This window comes from Tympanuchus pallidicinctus, unplaced genomic scaffold (genome assembly GCF_026119805.1).
Source record: "Tympanuchus pallidicinctus isolate F22 unplaced genomic scaffold, pur_lepc_1.0 scaffold5, whole genome shotgun sequence".
Lineage (NCBI taxonomy): Eukaryota > Metazoa > Chordata > Aves > Galliformes > Phasianidae > Tympanuchus > Tympanuchus pallidicinctus.
The window spans coordinates 63,774,194-63,791,653 of NW_026294769.1; positions in this window are offsets into that span (position 1 = coordinate 63,774,194).

Below are 17,460 nucleotides of genomic sequence, written 5' to 3' on the forward strand. Positions count from 1 at the left end.
TTACTTTTCCTTCCTTAACAAGGTCTGACGGTAAAGAGAAGCTGACAGTCCCAGTTATTGACTTTACTAATGTTTGGGCAAGTCTAATTTGATCTTTGAAAAAGCCAGGTGAAGTACATGTTCTTGGAGAAACTGGTTTTGGATGGATGCCAAATTGGTTAGAAAACTGTACTGCAGGAATAATTACAAATTGTTCATTATTATGATGTAAATTTGTATCAAATAGTACGTGTGGGAATCTGGGGCTGTGTATGTTCATTGCTTTCTTTAATGACCTAAATGACAGGATAGAGAAGACACAACATTGCAAAGAATAAGAAAATCGAAAATTTAAAAAAAAAAAAAAAAAAAAAGAGAGGCAATTTCCACATAGTATATTTAGTTTGAAATAAAGTTGTACAAAAAGCGGATGGGAAAAACTGGTGAGTTGGTGGCACTTCAGAAGAGGATCAGAGGTTATAGACAATCACGTACCTACTATAATTTTAAAATGTCATGCTATTGCTAAGCTCTCCAAACAACTTACCGAGATATACAAACAGCATAAACAGTCTGTAGACACATGAAATAATCCTTCCGCTGTACTCAGCACTGGTAAGGCCTTGGTTGGAACGCTGTGTTCAGTTTAGGTCTTTTCACGTTAATAATTAGAGCAATCCCGAGTCATTAAAGAGCATAATTTATGAGGAAAATGGAAAGAGAAAAAAAAACATGTTTAGTCTAAAGATTGCGAGGGAGCATCTTAACATTTTCAAATACATAAGGAAATGAAAATCCAGACTTCTAAGATAAAGATAATAAAACATTGAGATAACTTGCCTGAAGAGTTAGAGGAGTTTCCATCATGAGAAGATTGTAAGTATGTTTGGATAAACATGTGGGGAAAGCCAAACAGATAACTGATGCAGCTAATACAGGGAGAGGACTAGATTGCCTATTGGGATTCCTTCCACCATGACATTTCCAGGTACAGCTGAAAACTTTCTGATGATGCCCCATGTATTTTTGTTTTTTTAATAGATACAAAGGTGAAATCTTTGCCAATGAGTTGGCTATCAGGAGAAACTTGAGTTTTTAGGTGTGTTGACAACTCAGAACAGCCGGTCGTGTCCAAAGAAACATCTTCAGAAAGTTGGAGAGTCACCATCTTGCAAATAGCCTCTAACACATTGGTGACCACTTTAGCAGAGAGTGAGTGGGTGAGGTTATTAACGTTGAGGTTTTCTATCTTAAATCCTTTTTTTTTTTTCTCTCTAATTCTCTAGGATTTGGAAGATTCTTTCCGTAAATGGAATATTTTATTCAGTATTTCTGAGCTTTTAAGATCTTGAATGGATAATACTGTCTTGAAAAATTAGCCTGCTGATGTAATGGAACAGTAATGCCATTGTGTCTTTTCATGCACATAAAAAAGTAATTTAGAATGTGATTACAGAGATATCACCTTTAGGTTGGCCAAATTATCCTACTTCTCTTCCCTCCCCTGAAAACATTCCTTGACAGCTCACTTTCATTTGGGAGTCTGCAAAGACAGGAGATACAAGACTCCAGTACTACATGGGTCAGCAAATCTGGCCACTAGTTCCAACACTCTGCATTTCAGAACGAATAGAGTATGGGGATCACTGCAGCGTTGTCAAGTCTTTCTTGACTTCATCGGAAAACACAAACATAGGAAATTTGTGGTCGTATTTCTAGGCCTCCCAAGTGCTGTTTTATGAACCGGTCATTGTTAGGGTGAGTCCAGAACTAGTTACTTATCAAGTAAATTATGCGAAATTAAAGCCTCTATTGAAAGCAATGACAATTCTTGTCTTAACGTTCATGGTATCAGTTGGCTTTTTTTTTTCTTTTTTTTTTTTATAGTTCATATATTTTTTTAAATAAATTATGTGGAAAATTATTCATTTTGTACTCCCCTAATATAGGGATTTTCAGTTAGAATTGAAAAGATGTCTTCTGTCCCAAAGAACTGTCAGAAGTGACAGAAATGCACAAGTAGGAGGAGAAATGTGATCAGTCACTCACAAGAGAAAGAATGAGATGAATGGTAAGCAAATATCTAACTTATTAGATTTCTTTAATTGATTATTATTATTGTAGTAATTAGTTATTTATTAATTATTTTTTTAGGTTTAACATCGCTAATATTCCTTTTATTTTGTCTGATTTTTGCTAGAACAAGTTCACTGAGTTTTTTATTTACTTCCTGAAATCTTACTCACCTTTGGATTTTATCAGTACTACTTTGCCATTTCTGTTTAAAGTGTTCTAACAAATTCCCTATTACCATGAATTTCTCCTTTGTCCAGTACAATCTGCAGAAAAGTAAAAAAGGGAAAACACACATTCAAATAAGAACACTGTTGAAAGCATTTTGGGAAGAGTGATAGTGAATGAAAAGAAACTGATGCATCCTACACACTCTAACACTGAGATTAGCTTAGAAGTCTCTTTTTATGACATTTGGCTGAAAAGTTGTTTATTTCTTAATAGCTGAGGTGTACCTCTTGACTATATCCTTATGTTCTTTGCTTTCCTGGGAGACAATATCCATTTGTATCGCATGTTTTCTTTTTAGAACCATGTCTGTGGTTTTCTTGACTTTCAGAATTTTTTCCCTCCTCCCTGTTTCTTCATACTTCATTCAGTCAGGAAATGCTGAAGCAGCACCTCCTGCAGCCAGAGCTGGAAGTACAATGTCCCTTTGGCTAAGGATTACTCCCTTTGGCTGTGACATGAGTTACTTGTTAATTCATTGTAAGATTAACCTCTGTGTTAGATGGGATAATATTAACATCCCAAGAGAGTATATTTTTTCAGACAGAGATGTAGATTGCATGTAAAGAAAGAACTTGCTAATCATGCTTTGTAAAATGTTAGAATTGTGATCACAGAGTGCAGAATATTACTGGCTCTTGTTTTAGATTAGCCATTATGTCAAGATGATCAATTTATTGATGTCGATTTTGGCATAAATGGCCTTTAGTCCTATCTGTGACATATTTGTTCTCTGTCCTGTTTCTTTTGCTGCTTCGTTTGATGGCAGAACCCAAAGTATCTGTCCTCTTACCTTGTCTATAGAGCACTCGACAAAAGAGTTCTCTTGGCCTCAGACACACGGTATCCTCTTTACCCAGTATATCTTTACAGGCTGCAGTAGGATCACATACAATTGGAAGTGTCTTCAGGAAATGGGAAAATATATCAGAGGCGAAGTGGAGCTGTCTGGCTAAAATCCCTCCAGTGACAAGATCCATGAGTGTCAGTGTATCTCACTGGGAGTTTTTCCAAAGTATTTCAATAAAGCCTTTTGAACACAGAGAAGATGAAGAAAACTCACTGCATTCTCTACAGTTCACCCCAATATATCCTCTGTCATTACTCCAAAGTCTGCTGAATGTTATTTAATGTCAGTGGCTTCATAAGACAGAGCCAGTTCAAACATAAATCTCCCACTTTTCAGTGGAGTCATTTTGTTAAACAACTCATTAGAAAAGAATCATATTCCTGGGGAAAGCGTCCAGTCCCTTTTTTTGGTACATGCAGATCTCAAAAGAGGGGATGTGACTTGGCTTCTCCAGTCTCACCTTTAGCACAGCTTTCTGGAAGAGGGAAGCAGTGAATTCTGAACCCCAAAAGAACACATTAGTGAAGTTTTGTGGTGCTTGAGTGAGACGTATACCTACAAAAGATGAACAAATTGTGCATGGCAGAAAGGACACTGTGGCTGCTAGGTTTTGTGTTGAGGGTGTTAAATGTCTGTGCAATTTTGGTGGAAGAATTTCAGATGCCTCTTACTTTTCAACATGCCAAAATATGTGAAGCTTTTGTGCATTATGCTCCTGGGTGTTTGTACTTGAATCCCCTTTACATATCACACTATGTTCTTCTGGAAGTAAATTTTCCTTTGGCTGTGATAAATTTCCCAAGCTGTCCCATGGTAACTCAGCATGCTCTGGGTTGTCTGCTGCAATTTGATCCTTGTGTTTATTATGTACCTGCACACTCAGTTTAGTGGAGAAAAGTTATCTTAACAAGGTAGGAGCAGAGCATATAGTTTGTCTGATTCCAAATATTGATAACAAAATATTTTAGCTGCCACACCTAACTTTAATTATGACAACTACCAAATTAAGCATAATGAACTAGCACTTGATTTATCACTTCAGAAGGAACAAGACTAATAACACTTTCAAGTTACTGTATGCACATTTATTCCTATTACAGCTTATTCTTCCATTATACAGACCTATTGTTTGAGTTCTGGCTGGCTGACAAAAGCACATTTTTCAGAAAGTGCATTTTACATTTCCTTTCATTTTATTTCTGTGTTTTTAGTCACATTCATTCCATGCTTTCTCTACATTTTTTTGACACAGCAGCCCAACAGTAATCACCAGAGGGAAACGTATCTTAGTAACATTATTCTAAACCTACCATAGATGCTGAGGGGAGCTGCACAGAACTGCATTATCAAGTGGGGAAGCTTGCAACAGTTCCACCACTGGCCATTTACAGTGTTAGTAGTGATCTCTATTATAAAGTATTTAACTTTCGGAAAGAACAATGATAAAGGAGAGGAGGAGAGTCCCATGCGGGTGCATCTCCAAACTGGAAAGCATGTGCCTCCAAGCACATATACCTATAACATTCTAATGTTATTTGTTGTGTAACCGTAACAGAGACTTATCCTATTTGTAGTTCACAATCTTGTGCAGAAGTTGATTGTTTTTAAAGCATAACATTAAAAAAAGATCAAAGTACCCTTCTTTAAATAATGATATGTCATAACATTACTAGCTTTTATGATAGGGAATTGCAATAGTGAGTAGGACTGTGAAATCAGGATGACTGGAAACCAGGAACAAATATCCATACATTAAATGTTTACATACAATTGCTTTAGACATTACCTGAACAATAATGGATAAACCTAGAAGACACCTCCACAACCGTCCCCAATAAATACCCAAGACAAGAGAACTACCAATGTCTACTCTTATTCTATTTTCACACAATTTCACATGAAATGTTTTGTCCAAGTCACCCAAAGGCCTCACGGAATCCATATGGCTAGAACTGAGCAACCACAGTGTCCCAAAATTATGTTACTCAGGGAACTGAAAAGGCCTGAATGTGCCTGTATAAATGTGGGGAAACATCTCTTAAAGCTACCCGTTCTGTCTCTGATATTTGAATGCTTATCATCATAAGAGGTCCCATAAAACAGGAACAGTTTATCTTTGGAAAGATAAATTTCCAAAGAAGATTTCACAACTGAACTGGGTACTGAAACCGTGGGCTTAGGAAAGGCTCAGGGTTTACTGCACGTAATTTACGTAATTTTTCTTGACTTTCAAATTGTAACCCTCTGTGTTGCACAGACATCTCTGGTTCTTTTTCTGTCTACTTCATAAAAGATTATTTTTTCAATTTCTTCTTGTCAGTGCTTTCTTCTCTTCCACAGATACCATGTATCCCATATCCTGACATTGACAGGCTTAATTAGTCTCAGAAAAATTGCTTTCTGATTGGAAGAATGCTTCTTCCTTTCATAATTTATAGTCTGTGCACCAAAAAATATACAACTTCTCCAGATACAGCAATTGGTCTAATGGCTTTCCCTCTGTGGTTCAGAAGGCTCCAGTCCTCCTACATCCTGTCATTTTGTCCAAGGCTGAATTTTCATGAAGGTGCCACACATGATACTCTTCTGATGCTTTTCCAGTTCATTTGCTTCACTTAGGGAAACAGAATGGTAAGTCAATAATGCTGCCCATGTGAAGGATAGGCTAATTTGTAGCATAACCTAATTATTAAACCCTAGAAAGCCAGAAGTAAGGACAGAATACAAACTGCAGAAACCATCATTGTTTAGAAACTTGCAGATACTACATTTTTTTTTGTTTGTTTGTTTGTTTGTTGCAAAAAAATACCTCTTTTCATATTTTCTCCAGCCTCAGTATATGTTTGGAGCTAATAAGTATGTTCTACATGATTGAGAGAATTACTGTTTTGAATTACAGATGTCCAAGTTTGTACGACTGGTTTAAAATTGCTTTATATATTAATTAATCTTTTTTTTTTTTTTAATTTCACTTTAATTGAAAAATTGGAAGTACAGGGAAAATATTTTAACATTAGCTTTTCCCAAAAATGCTGTAGTGTTCTCAGTACTTTGTAGCAATACTGAACATTGGCAGCATTAAAAAACAAGGGAAAAGTAATCTTAGGTCATGATAAAAGGTTGGGTTCTTGGTGCTCCTCCAGAACTGCTTGGTTCTGACTCAGACAGGGAGATTAATGTTCTTCAAGCTGCGATACAGATTTTCAGTTCTGTGATTGAACATTCATGATTTATAATGCCTGCTGACTCTTTTGTGAAATTGCCTCTGGGGGAATTGTTTCGGATAAGAAGAAAAATCAAGTGACCACTGCTGTTTGCATCTCCTTTCAAATGAGACTTTATTGTTGTTTTTGTGGATGGGTTTTGTGGATTTGGCTTTTTTTTTTTCATGTGTGCTGTACTTTTTTTTTTCTCTTTTTTTCTTCAGGAAATCATTTTAAAGGGGAGCTTCAGTTTGGGAATACTAAGAGGAGCATAATTATTGCTGACTTGCAAAGCACAGTACAGTTCACTGTCACTTCATGTCAAAACTGGCTAATTGTGCAAGATACCAGAAAAAAATCCCAGTTAGACTCTAAATACAGAAAAAAATATCTAACAAAGAATCTAGCATACAGTAATCCTAGCCTCCCTCAATCATCGTTAGAAAAGTCCTGAGAGAGAAGAGCCATTCATTTAGTATGTTTTATTGTTTTCCAGTTTAGCTTTAAGTATAAGCAGCAGATTTACCATTTATTATAGTAGTTTGACTGTGGGCTTCTGAATCTGCAAGAACCTTTTCTTATTCTTAAGGTTGTTTTTCAATGTGATTTCATAGAATCATAAAATCAGTAAGGTTGAAAAAGGCCCACCATGAACCCATCACAACATGCCCACTAAACTGTCACTCAGTGCCATTTTGTGCTGATAAAACCACCTATTCCTGAGCTATATATCTGAACACCAACATTAGCAAGGGATAGATAGGATCAGTTCTGGTTTTGAGGACTGCAGGTTTGTGTACACATATGTGAGCCTTGAAGAATGAGCCTTGAAGCATGAGTTGCCTTCCTGTGGTATCCCACATTGAGTAATAGGGTGAGAGATGTATAGAAGAAATTTAATGATCCTAATAGATGAACTTTCATCCAGGTAACAGCAAAGTCTACAAAGACTAGCTTGGTGAGCACTGAATATGTAACAACATACGGTGTTTTCCAGTTTAAGAAGGCATGACAAGCCCTGAGCCACAAACCTGTGTTAAATACAGCAGTATCCAGTAATTCTAGAGCTGTATAACCCACACCTCCACATTAAATGTAATAGCAACCAGGGTGCCTCTGAGACCTTTTTAGTGGATTTTGCCTTAAGAAACTCCTTTCAAAGGCACTAACAGGCAATGACATGGAACTTCCCAGCTCTTAATGGTTATTTCTGAACCAACACTCTTGTTGGGATAGAAGCTTTCTGAAAAGGAAGTACAGAAGACAAACTCAGAGAGTGCAAAATATGATGAGGGATGGGGAAAAAGACAGTGATATTCATCACAAGCAGCGGCTTAAAATAATACCTACACATTTTACATTTCAAAACAAAGTTATGCAAGGAGTTGAAGACAGAAGATCTTTAGAAAGGGCAGAGGAAGTTCCCATTTTTATACTTTGATCCTTCTGAAGCTTTAGCTGTGCCCTTAGCCCTTAAAATCTCAGTTGTAGTTGAGGGATCCAAATCCTCTGTCTACAAACCAAACATTCAGTAATAAACCTCACTATTATGAAAAAAAAACCAAAAAATCCAAAAAAAAACCTACTCAGGAAATAACGATGAACATATTCTGATGCCTCTGTGATCAAACATTAGTCAAAACCAGCCCTCAGCATGACTTTCATTCCTTAATAGAAATTTTATTAAAAACTTGACTGGGCATATTATACAGCAAACATTAAGAAGAATAAAGCAAAACTGTTCAATCCATGTGTGTATATTCCATTATGTGAATGTTTTGTTGTAGTCATGGTTTATTACTATATAATAAAACAATTATAAAAGCATGTCTTCTGTGAAAAAAGATATTCCCATGTGGTAACTTAGACACATTTGATTTTCCATTATAAATTGATAATTGCAGCTTAAAATGATAAATGGTAACCTCTAAATTGACCTGATGGAGCAAATGACTATCTTTACTTAATTATAATCCACTTGTGGTTTTCCTCTTTGGATGGTGAAACATTTTGGTCATTAACACCAGATTACCTAACAGAATTGCCCTTTGTTAAGACTTGGGGGTCTTCTGTATGGAGTAAGTTGAAATCTCATATTTTTCTCCCTTTTTTTGAGGAATGTTCTGTTTTATTATTTTTGACAGATTTTAGGCACATAAACCCAGATTTATAAAGGGATTTGGACATTATAACTTTAGCAATGCTATATCAACCTCGCTTTGGTGATGGAATTTTCAATCCCACACAAAAGGCATATGTTCTTTGGAACAGTGTTTTTCCAGATTTTGAAAGGGAGGATCTTTTGGATTATATGTCTTCATACAATTTTCCCCATATATTCAAGTTCAAATTTAAAGTCAGTTTAGGCCAGGAAAAATCACTGGAAGACTTTGGTTCCTCCAGGGCAGCAGAGAGTAAAAAAACAGCTCCTAGTATTAACTTCCAATGTAAATTCAGGTTACTTCCCAAAGTAAGCTGTTGCTGCCAGTTAAAGGTAATTAGCATTTCCCTCATTAGTATAAATGCTGGCAGTCAATATGAATAGTTGCTTTTTCTACTGTTGTTCTGGAGGGACTACAGTTGTCTCAGGAGACTAGAAAGATCAGGCTGGGAGCATGGTAAAACTTTCCATAGGATATCCTGATGCCCTCTGAAAGCTCTTGGGTGCAAAGGTGAGCTCCTTGGTGGTCAAGACTCAGAGTCTGAAAAACACACTTGGCTTAACATCCAAGATCCATCCGATAGTTAGGTGTCATTTGTATCACTAAGAATGTTCTCTGAATAAGTAGATGAACTGTTAAAAAATATTTAGAAATGGTGTGTGTCTGTGTTTTAGTACTGAAACGAAACACTGATATTTTTGCAGCTATGTGATCCCATGGTTCAGAACCAAAAAGGGTTGACTGCTAAGGTACATGGATGGCACCATGACAAATCAATGCTGACTTTCACAGAAGCTCACTGGTTTGCCTGGTGGTGGGCAGACTTGAACTCAAATCTTCCCTCTGTGTTTTGACATAAAGGAGAGTAAGGCTACAGCATCATGTGTTGGAGTCAGTGTTGTCAAAGGCTGTCAGGTGTGCTCTGCCTATGGATGAAGGCCAAGAAGGATCTCAGCTGTTTTTGGGAGGCTGAGTGAGTCTGTGCATTCCAAATATTCCTGGACAGAATCTGTTCACTAAAATGGCCAAATGTCCCCTGCTTATCATGAGACTTCTTCCCAGTAAAGGTTTAAGGTCCTAACTAACAAGCAGAATGCATGGGTTGCCCCTTGCAGTGTAGTTGAGCCTTAGCCTCATTGTGGGCACTGGACTACATTGGATCCTGTATAGGTTATACCAGTATTCAAAGAAATACCTGTATTTGCCCTTTATCTCATCATGTGCAGTCATTTCTGTGAATACAGTATAGAGAGCATGAGACTATAATAAAAACTATAGTTTATTGTTTTAGTTATGTATTATCCTAGAGAACAGAATTCCAGTTGCTAGAAATGACTGCTCTTAAGTAAAAGGATTTTACCGCATAGATCTCTTTAAAGAAAAGTAGAAGCATAACATGCGTTCTTGTAGGATTGCAACTCTGAGTCTATCAAAAGTGCCGACTGGAACATGAGAGTTAAAATATTATTTTCTGAATCAAGCAGTTCTACTGCTTCAGAGGCTGAAACAAAAAAAGTTCTGTTGAATGTAATGTGAGCAAAGTCTTAAATGTCAATACAAAATGCACTTCTCAATGCACAGTAATTGGATGCTGGTCCTCTGAAGTCAGAGGATGTCTGCATCTTCCATGATTCCTATTCCATGTGTTCTGGAAGGAGTTGTTAAGGACAGAAATTGCTTATTCTGGGAATATTTTTGAAGAGAAAACTGTATTCTTGGGAGAGAATATATTATTCCCCAGAGGGGGGGGGGGGGGGAGAGGGATAGATGGTTCATCAGAAATAAAAGGAACCCTTTGCTCCTTTAAAGTCTCTGGAAAAGGCCACCCAAAGAATTTCTAGGGGGGGATTAAGAGTCCTGAGTGGGTGGGTGATTCTTCAGGAGAATCTGAGCTCAGTCTGAGGGCTGCTGAGGGGAAAAATCCTCATTATGATACAGGCCTCAGGGGAACAGCTAAGAAGTTCCTTATCTTCTGCAGTGGGGTTAAAAGTTGGAGAAGCTGTGGCTGGAAATGTTCACCCGAAGTAGGAGGACTACAAAGTTCTCAAGGTAGACAACTTGGAAGAGTAATTGTATAGCTTGAGGAAAAGGCTATAAAAGAACTTGAATAGAAGCCAAATACAATTTGAGAGTTGGATGGTTTTGAAGATAAGATGATAGTGGAATATTTCCTGGAGCACATAAGGAGCTGTTACAGGAAGCCAGATCATAATATAGGGTGGGATCCTCTGGGTCTTCTACTCTAATTCCATCCATTTGCAATTCCATTTGATAAATGTATTGAATTATATCTTTAAAGCGATAAAATATACATTACAACTTTAAATGTCTTTTGTGGTTACAGAGACAATATCTAAAAAAAAAAAAAAAAAAAGGACTTGCTAAAATTTCCCTTCTAACTGTTGGAAAACACCTTCTAACTCGTAATTCTGCTAAAGTCTAAAATAGAATATTCTGTCAATTCTGAACTAGACTGTATGCAATTGTTCTTGTACTGAAACTGCTTTTAATACAAGTAGTCCTTACAAGAAAGCTAAGTATCTTAGCCAGCAGTGATGTATTCTTTGAGCTTTCATTTACAAGAGCAAACTAGTTAAGCTCTTCAGCTGTTGCTTGCTTTGTGAACCATGTGCTCCCTATATCACTCAAGTGTTTGCTTCTGTTTTTTTCCTCTCCAATCAATCTTAAAGTAAGAGAATAGGATTTAACTCTAGTCTCCTAAATGAGACATCACCAGCAACTTACTTTTTGTAGCACTCTCCTATGTGTTCCCAGAGTAGTCCCTCAGTTTATCCAGGAGATAAATTGCTTTTCCACAGCAGTGTCCCATCAGCTCATTGTTATCTACAGATAAAATATGTAGATAGTCCCTCATCTTCAGCTCTTTCCAAATGATGGATGTTGTGCTAAATGATTTGATTTCTCTCTCTATATGTGATTATTACTCATAATCAGCTTTTTGTGCAATGTCTGTCCTGTCCATATTGATACAAAATTTGCAGACATGTCCCGCAAATCTTATCAAAACTTTCTTATAATTCATTAGTGAGAACATTAATTCTCTGATCGAGCAAATTTGCCCTGAGTTGGCTGAGAAAATCAACTGTGCTCTTTTCCCACTTTCAAAACTGTTTTTTGCTTTCCTTTTCAGCCTTCAGGTATTACTGTCACTTGCAAGTTTTCAGAGTATTGCTTGCTATTTTATGTAGATGAAAAATGTCCAGTATTGCATGAAAAATCAATTAACTAAGTATGTTATCACTTTTTTTTTTTTCAGAACTAATCTTTTGTAAAACTCGTTTAGAGCTGTAGCAAATTTTTAAAATCAAAATCTGTCTTATGAAATAGAATACGAAGTATAGCTCCTTAGCATTTATTCTTCAGTTAGTATCAGAGAGGTTTTAGTTTCCCATGATAAGTCATGACTCTATGTATGTTTTGAATCCAGTATTTGGCTCCATAGCATGACTATCAGAATAACTGCTACTTAACCATCTTCCCTGCAAATGATCTTTTCCAGACTGTTCTCTTCTATCCCAAATAGACAGTGACATTTTATCTCCTTTTATAAGATCTCCTATTTGTCATTATGTGCTTGCTTCTCAACTTAAAAATTGACAACTTTTGTTGATCAGTGGAACCTTTAAGGAATATTTTCAGTTTTGCACCATTAATTGTGGTAGCTGCAAACAGAACGGGACGTTCCTTCTAGGAGAGCTCACAGTTGAAAGTGACGTAAAGAGGGAGAATTAGGACTTGCTGTACACACAGAAAAGGTCAGTAACAGAGTCAAAAGCTGAACTCTCAAATCCCTGTTGAGTGCTCTTTCTCCTCAAGTTTGTTGTGTATCAAGGGAAATATCAGTCACACCTGTACAGAGACACTGAGACATCTGGTCTGAACAAGGCATCTTTATTTCCAAGTCCTTTTACCAATCTACCCCCAGATTTACCTCAATATGATTCTGGCTTTTTTTGACATTTGATCCTCCCTTCTTCCTTTTGGCATTGCTTCAGTCATAACCCCTTTTACTTTCGTTCAGTGCTGGATTTACCAAGCTTTTAAGTTTTGCAGGGGAACATTCCCTATAGAATTCTCATTCTTCAGCTAACCCCTTACCCATTATTTCATATCTCTTCCATCAAAATTTGCATGAAAACAAGTTTTTTTTTAAAAAGCTTTCTTTTTTGTCTGCTCAATCCCTTCATATAAATTTAATTCTACAATGCAACTAACCCAAAAACAACAAGCATCTTGTGAAAGTGCACAGACAGAAAACAAATCTAACACTGACTGCACTGATCACTGCTAAGCCAAGAAGCATATGTTCCTTATCCAGTCAGTAACATTTTATATCTAAACATATCTCAAAGTAATTAGAACAATAAAGCACATTTACTTAAACTCAGAATCTGTCTTCTTTCCTACATGAATTTTAAGAAAACAGTATACTTTTCTGTTGTTAAAACTTTATCCTAAAATGTGCATTCAACATCTGGCTTTCGGTGAGGTCTTGCTCCTATCTTTCCCAGCTGTGTTGGCTCTTTACTTTGACGGATCCTCACTCAAGCATCCCTAAAGATCATTTTCCTACTGATAGGATGTCCCTTGGCCATCTTCCCATTTTGAGAAGAGAAAGTAGGAGTCAATACCACACATGAACTTGGCTTAAACAGGACTAAACTGTCCCCTACACTTTCATTCACAGCTGGAATTAAGAGCTTGCAAATATCAAAAAAAGAAGAAAAAAAAATAGAGAAAAAACACTGGAAGCAAACAAAGCCCCCAGTCAAATAGCTATATCCACTTACTGTGGAGAATCAGATCCATTTGATTATCCTCATACAATTTCTAGAGCACTGTCCTGATCAGGGCCAACCAGGAGGAAATGAAACCAGGTTAAAGGTTCATCAGTAAATAGATTAAAAGAAATATCTGCTAAGCAAGGGACTGTTTCATTAGTCTGCTGAGTGTTATTTCACTTCCCTACGTTATGTAGGGAAATGTAAATGTAAATGACCTGATCATGCTATCGTTTGAATTTTTACTCTGCTCATGGAGTAGCCCTTTATAATCTCTCACCTATGGCCGTCAACACTTTGGCAGAGTCAGGCAAGTTTCTCATCAAAGGATAGGACCAAATGAAAAGTATAAAAAACCTTAAGCTGAGAATAACCATTAAGATTTTTTGCTGTAATTTTTCTGATATTTTATAGGCATAAATGTGTACTACAGCATGTGTGCAGTGAGAACAACACATCTGAGAGGGGCTGTATTTAGATATGTTGTTGACTGGGGGCTGCAAAGTCAGGCTTCAAAAGGGCCCTTCTGGTTCTTGTGGCATACCTGGGTTATCAACACAGCATGCATGCAGTCCTCTGCACATATATTATGTGAATTTTTAGAAAAATTAAAAAATCCTTTCATTCATTAATTCACTTAATTTCTAGGTGGAAAATATCACATATTCAGAAAGCATAGAAATGTGGTAAGTGTACTTACTCTTCTCTAAACTGACTCCTGCAATATAGGTCAAGAAAAATAACTGCATCCTTTATGATAATTTTTATTTGACCAAGGCAACATCAGTAGGCAAGTTGTTGTAGTGGTTATTCTTGTTAAAACATCCAGATATTCCAAAAATTACATATGCTGCATAAAATCTCACAGCAATTTTACTTTGACATCGTTGTCTGCTGGCTGAGCTTATCTTGGAGAGCAAGCAAAGTGCAGAAAACGCAAGTGACAGCAGCATTCTTAGGCTTAGTAATGTGCTTAAAAGTAATATGTAATACAATAAATCTTCTGAATTGGCACTTCTTATAGAGGTGCCCACACAGTCCACCTTTGGGAAAATGGCCTGAATAATAACAGCTGTTAAGGCAACAATTTTTTTGTAAATTAGGAGTGAATAGGACACCCAAAGCTTTTCAAAATTTATCAAGTCCAAGAGGAAAATGATCTTCAGGTGGATTAAATATTAACCAGGAAAAAAATGCATAGAGATGGTTATATTTTTATATTTAGAAACCAAGGAAAAATCAGTGTGAAAAGAGATATAGAGAGAGGATCATTTGTGAAGTGTGGAGAGAACCTGGAAAGGGAACTGCAGTAGTGTCCCAGTTTGACACTACTGTGGGTTGCTTGAGCAGTATCACAGCATTGCTCTAGCTGGACACAACACCTCCTGAAGGGACGTTGTATGGATCCTCCCCCCATCTGGTAGACTGGGTTGGGGCTGCACACGGGGACCCAGATGGTGGCCTCCTGTGTCTGTCCTGCTGAGATGTGAGATCAGTGTGGGCACAAACGGTCAGGTGCACTCAAACCTCAGGCAGGAGAGGCGTATGCTAGCAGGGAGGTTGCACACAGTTAAGTTTGTGTTTGTTGGTTAGTTATAGAATCATTTAAGTCCAAGCATTACCCAGCATTGCCATGTCCACCAGCAATGGACTAGTTACTGCTAGCTATGGAAGTATTTAGCTGTACACACGTTTGTAGAGAAGAGTATGAATACAATAGGTGATAAGCTTCAAATGACTCTAAACTAAATTTGGAGACTTTGAAGCATGCATTGGAGATTACAAACTGGCCTTTCTCCTCTACTGTCTGCTGTTTGATTACAACATGCAGGATGGAAAGTGCTCACCCTGCACTATTGCCTTATTTTTCTTGCAACTTCTGTAATTGAAATGAAATTCCTTGGCCTGTAGCCCTATTTTAGTAGCTTGTTTAAATGAATGAATGTCAAGAAAAAAACAGAATGAAGAGAAATACTAAAGTAAGCACAAAAGGGATCAAGCAAGGACTCTTTTCCCTCCGTGACATCCTGTACAAATAAAATGAGCATTCAATGTGAGCAATGCTTCACTGTTGCTATCAGCTCCAAAATACACAAAATCTATGAATGAATGCTGTAGCTCTGCTGGAAGAATATGGGACTTGTATTCATGACTTGTCAGGGTTTCCTGGGGCTGACAAGGGGCTGGAGCCCCATGAGCGTTGCAGGAGCCAAGGCAGGCTCTGTGAAAGCAGGCCCACATCCACCCTAGGCTACTGAACCAGGGCCAAGACAGCTCAGAGGATTCTACTCCTATGGGCCCTTGCTGTGGCTTCTCTGCAAACCCATATCTTGTGGTTCTACCACCCTCCAGCTTCTTGTGCACCCCCCAGTCCCTGCTAGCACAGCAGCATGAGAGGCTGAAAACTCCTTGTCTCTGTGCAAGCACTGCTCTGCTGCAACCAAAACATTAGCGTGTTATCTACATTATTCTCATCCTAAATCCAAACTACAGCACCATACCAGCTACTAGGAAGAAAATTAACTCTATCCTGACCGAAATGGGGACAGTTCTGCACCTGTGTCAGGGCAGGAGTGTTGACTTGCATGAGAACACCAAAGTAGGACTTGGTGATACTGGTGAATGAAAAATTCAGTATGAGTTGCTGATGTGCACTTGCAGTCCAGAAGGCCAGTCGTATCAACAGAAGTACGGCAGTAGTGCTGGTGAGACCTCACTGGGTCCAGGTCACTGCATCCAGGCCTGGGGCTCTCAGCACAGAAAGTTATGGAGCTGTCTGAGCAGGTCCAGAAGAAGGACACGAAGATGCTCAGAGGACTGGAGCACCTTTTCTATGAAGACAGACTAAGAGAGCTGGGCTTGTTCAGCCTGGAGAAGTGAAGGCTCTGGGGAAACCTCGCTGCAGTCTTCCAATACTTAAAGGTGACTTCAAAGAAGGATGGGGGAGAGACTTTTTACCAGAGCCTGTGGTGATAGGACAAGGGGGAATGATTTTATTTTTCATTATGAGGGTAGTGAGGCACTAGTATAGGTTTCCCAGAGAAGCTGTGAATGCCCCATCCCTGGAAGTGTTCAAGGCCAGGCTCTGGATGTGGCCTTGATCAACAGGATCTCATGGGATGGGGTTTGAACTAGATTGTCTTTTAGGTCCTTTCCAATGCAAACAATTCTCCAAAGCTCCTGTGCTTGAAGCATGGGACAGGCAGCACACCACAGTGCCAGGAGCTGGGAGTGCTTCCATATCATTTTTCTATGAGAACACACAAAAAGGGCAAACCTGATTCAGAGAAGGCTGAACTAATTTTCAAATCTTTTTTTTTTTTTTTAGCCCTGTGGCTGTTTTAAGTACTTGCTAATATTTTTGAAGCATTGTAGCCAAGCCAAGGAGAACAACAAGTCCTGCAGCCTTGCCCTTTTAAAAGCTGTAGAGGAAAATGTGTATAACCAAGTCTGAAAATCACATGAAACTCAAAACCAGAAAGAGCTGGTGGAGAATGAAACTCATTCATTTAAATTTTCCTTGTCTTTCCAGATTAGTTCCCAGTAAGAAAGGCAGCTGGACTTCTTTATTTTCCTGAGTCTGTTTATCCACTACAATTGGGAAAACATTTCAAAAGCCGTTCACATCATGTTTAAAGCATACTGGTGAACTCTGTTTTCTAGTAGAAAACTTATGAAAATATTTGTATCCTGTTTAGAGAAAGCCTATCAAAGTATTCAGTGCTGTAGTCATGGAGCCTGCTATGGGATTTAAACAGGGAAATACAGCTGAGCAACAAACTCTGAAATGCTACTGTCTTATTAAATTAAGGAAGCAAAAAACTCAAATCAGCTAAAATCAGTGTTCAGCTTGGCTGTAGACTAAGAGCAAAAAATAACTAAAACCCAGTGAAACAAAAATGAGAGGGAAGAATATTTCTTTATTCCACATGGATTGTCTCAGTAATTTCTCCTAATGTTGCATGATGCAAATTAATTATGGTCAAATTTCCTTTTTTTGACATTTACAGCCTCATAAGCATCACAGAATTGAGATGTGTTTCCATATTTCATTATCTTGGCTTTGCACTGGATATCACTTTTCTGTATTTGCAGTTTTGGTTTTAGCTGACCCAGAATTGCTGTACAGAGGTACTCTTGAAAAAGTGGTCAAGGAAATCTGA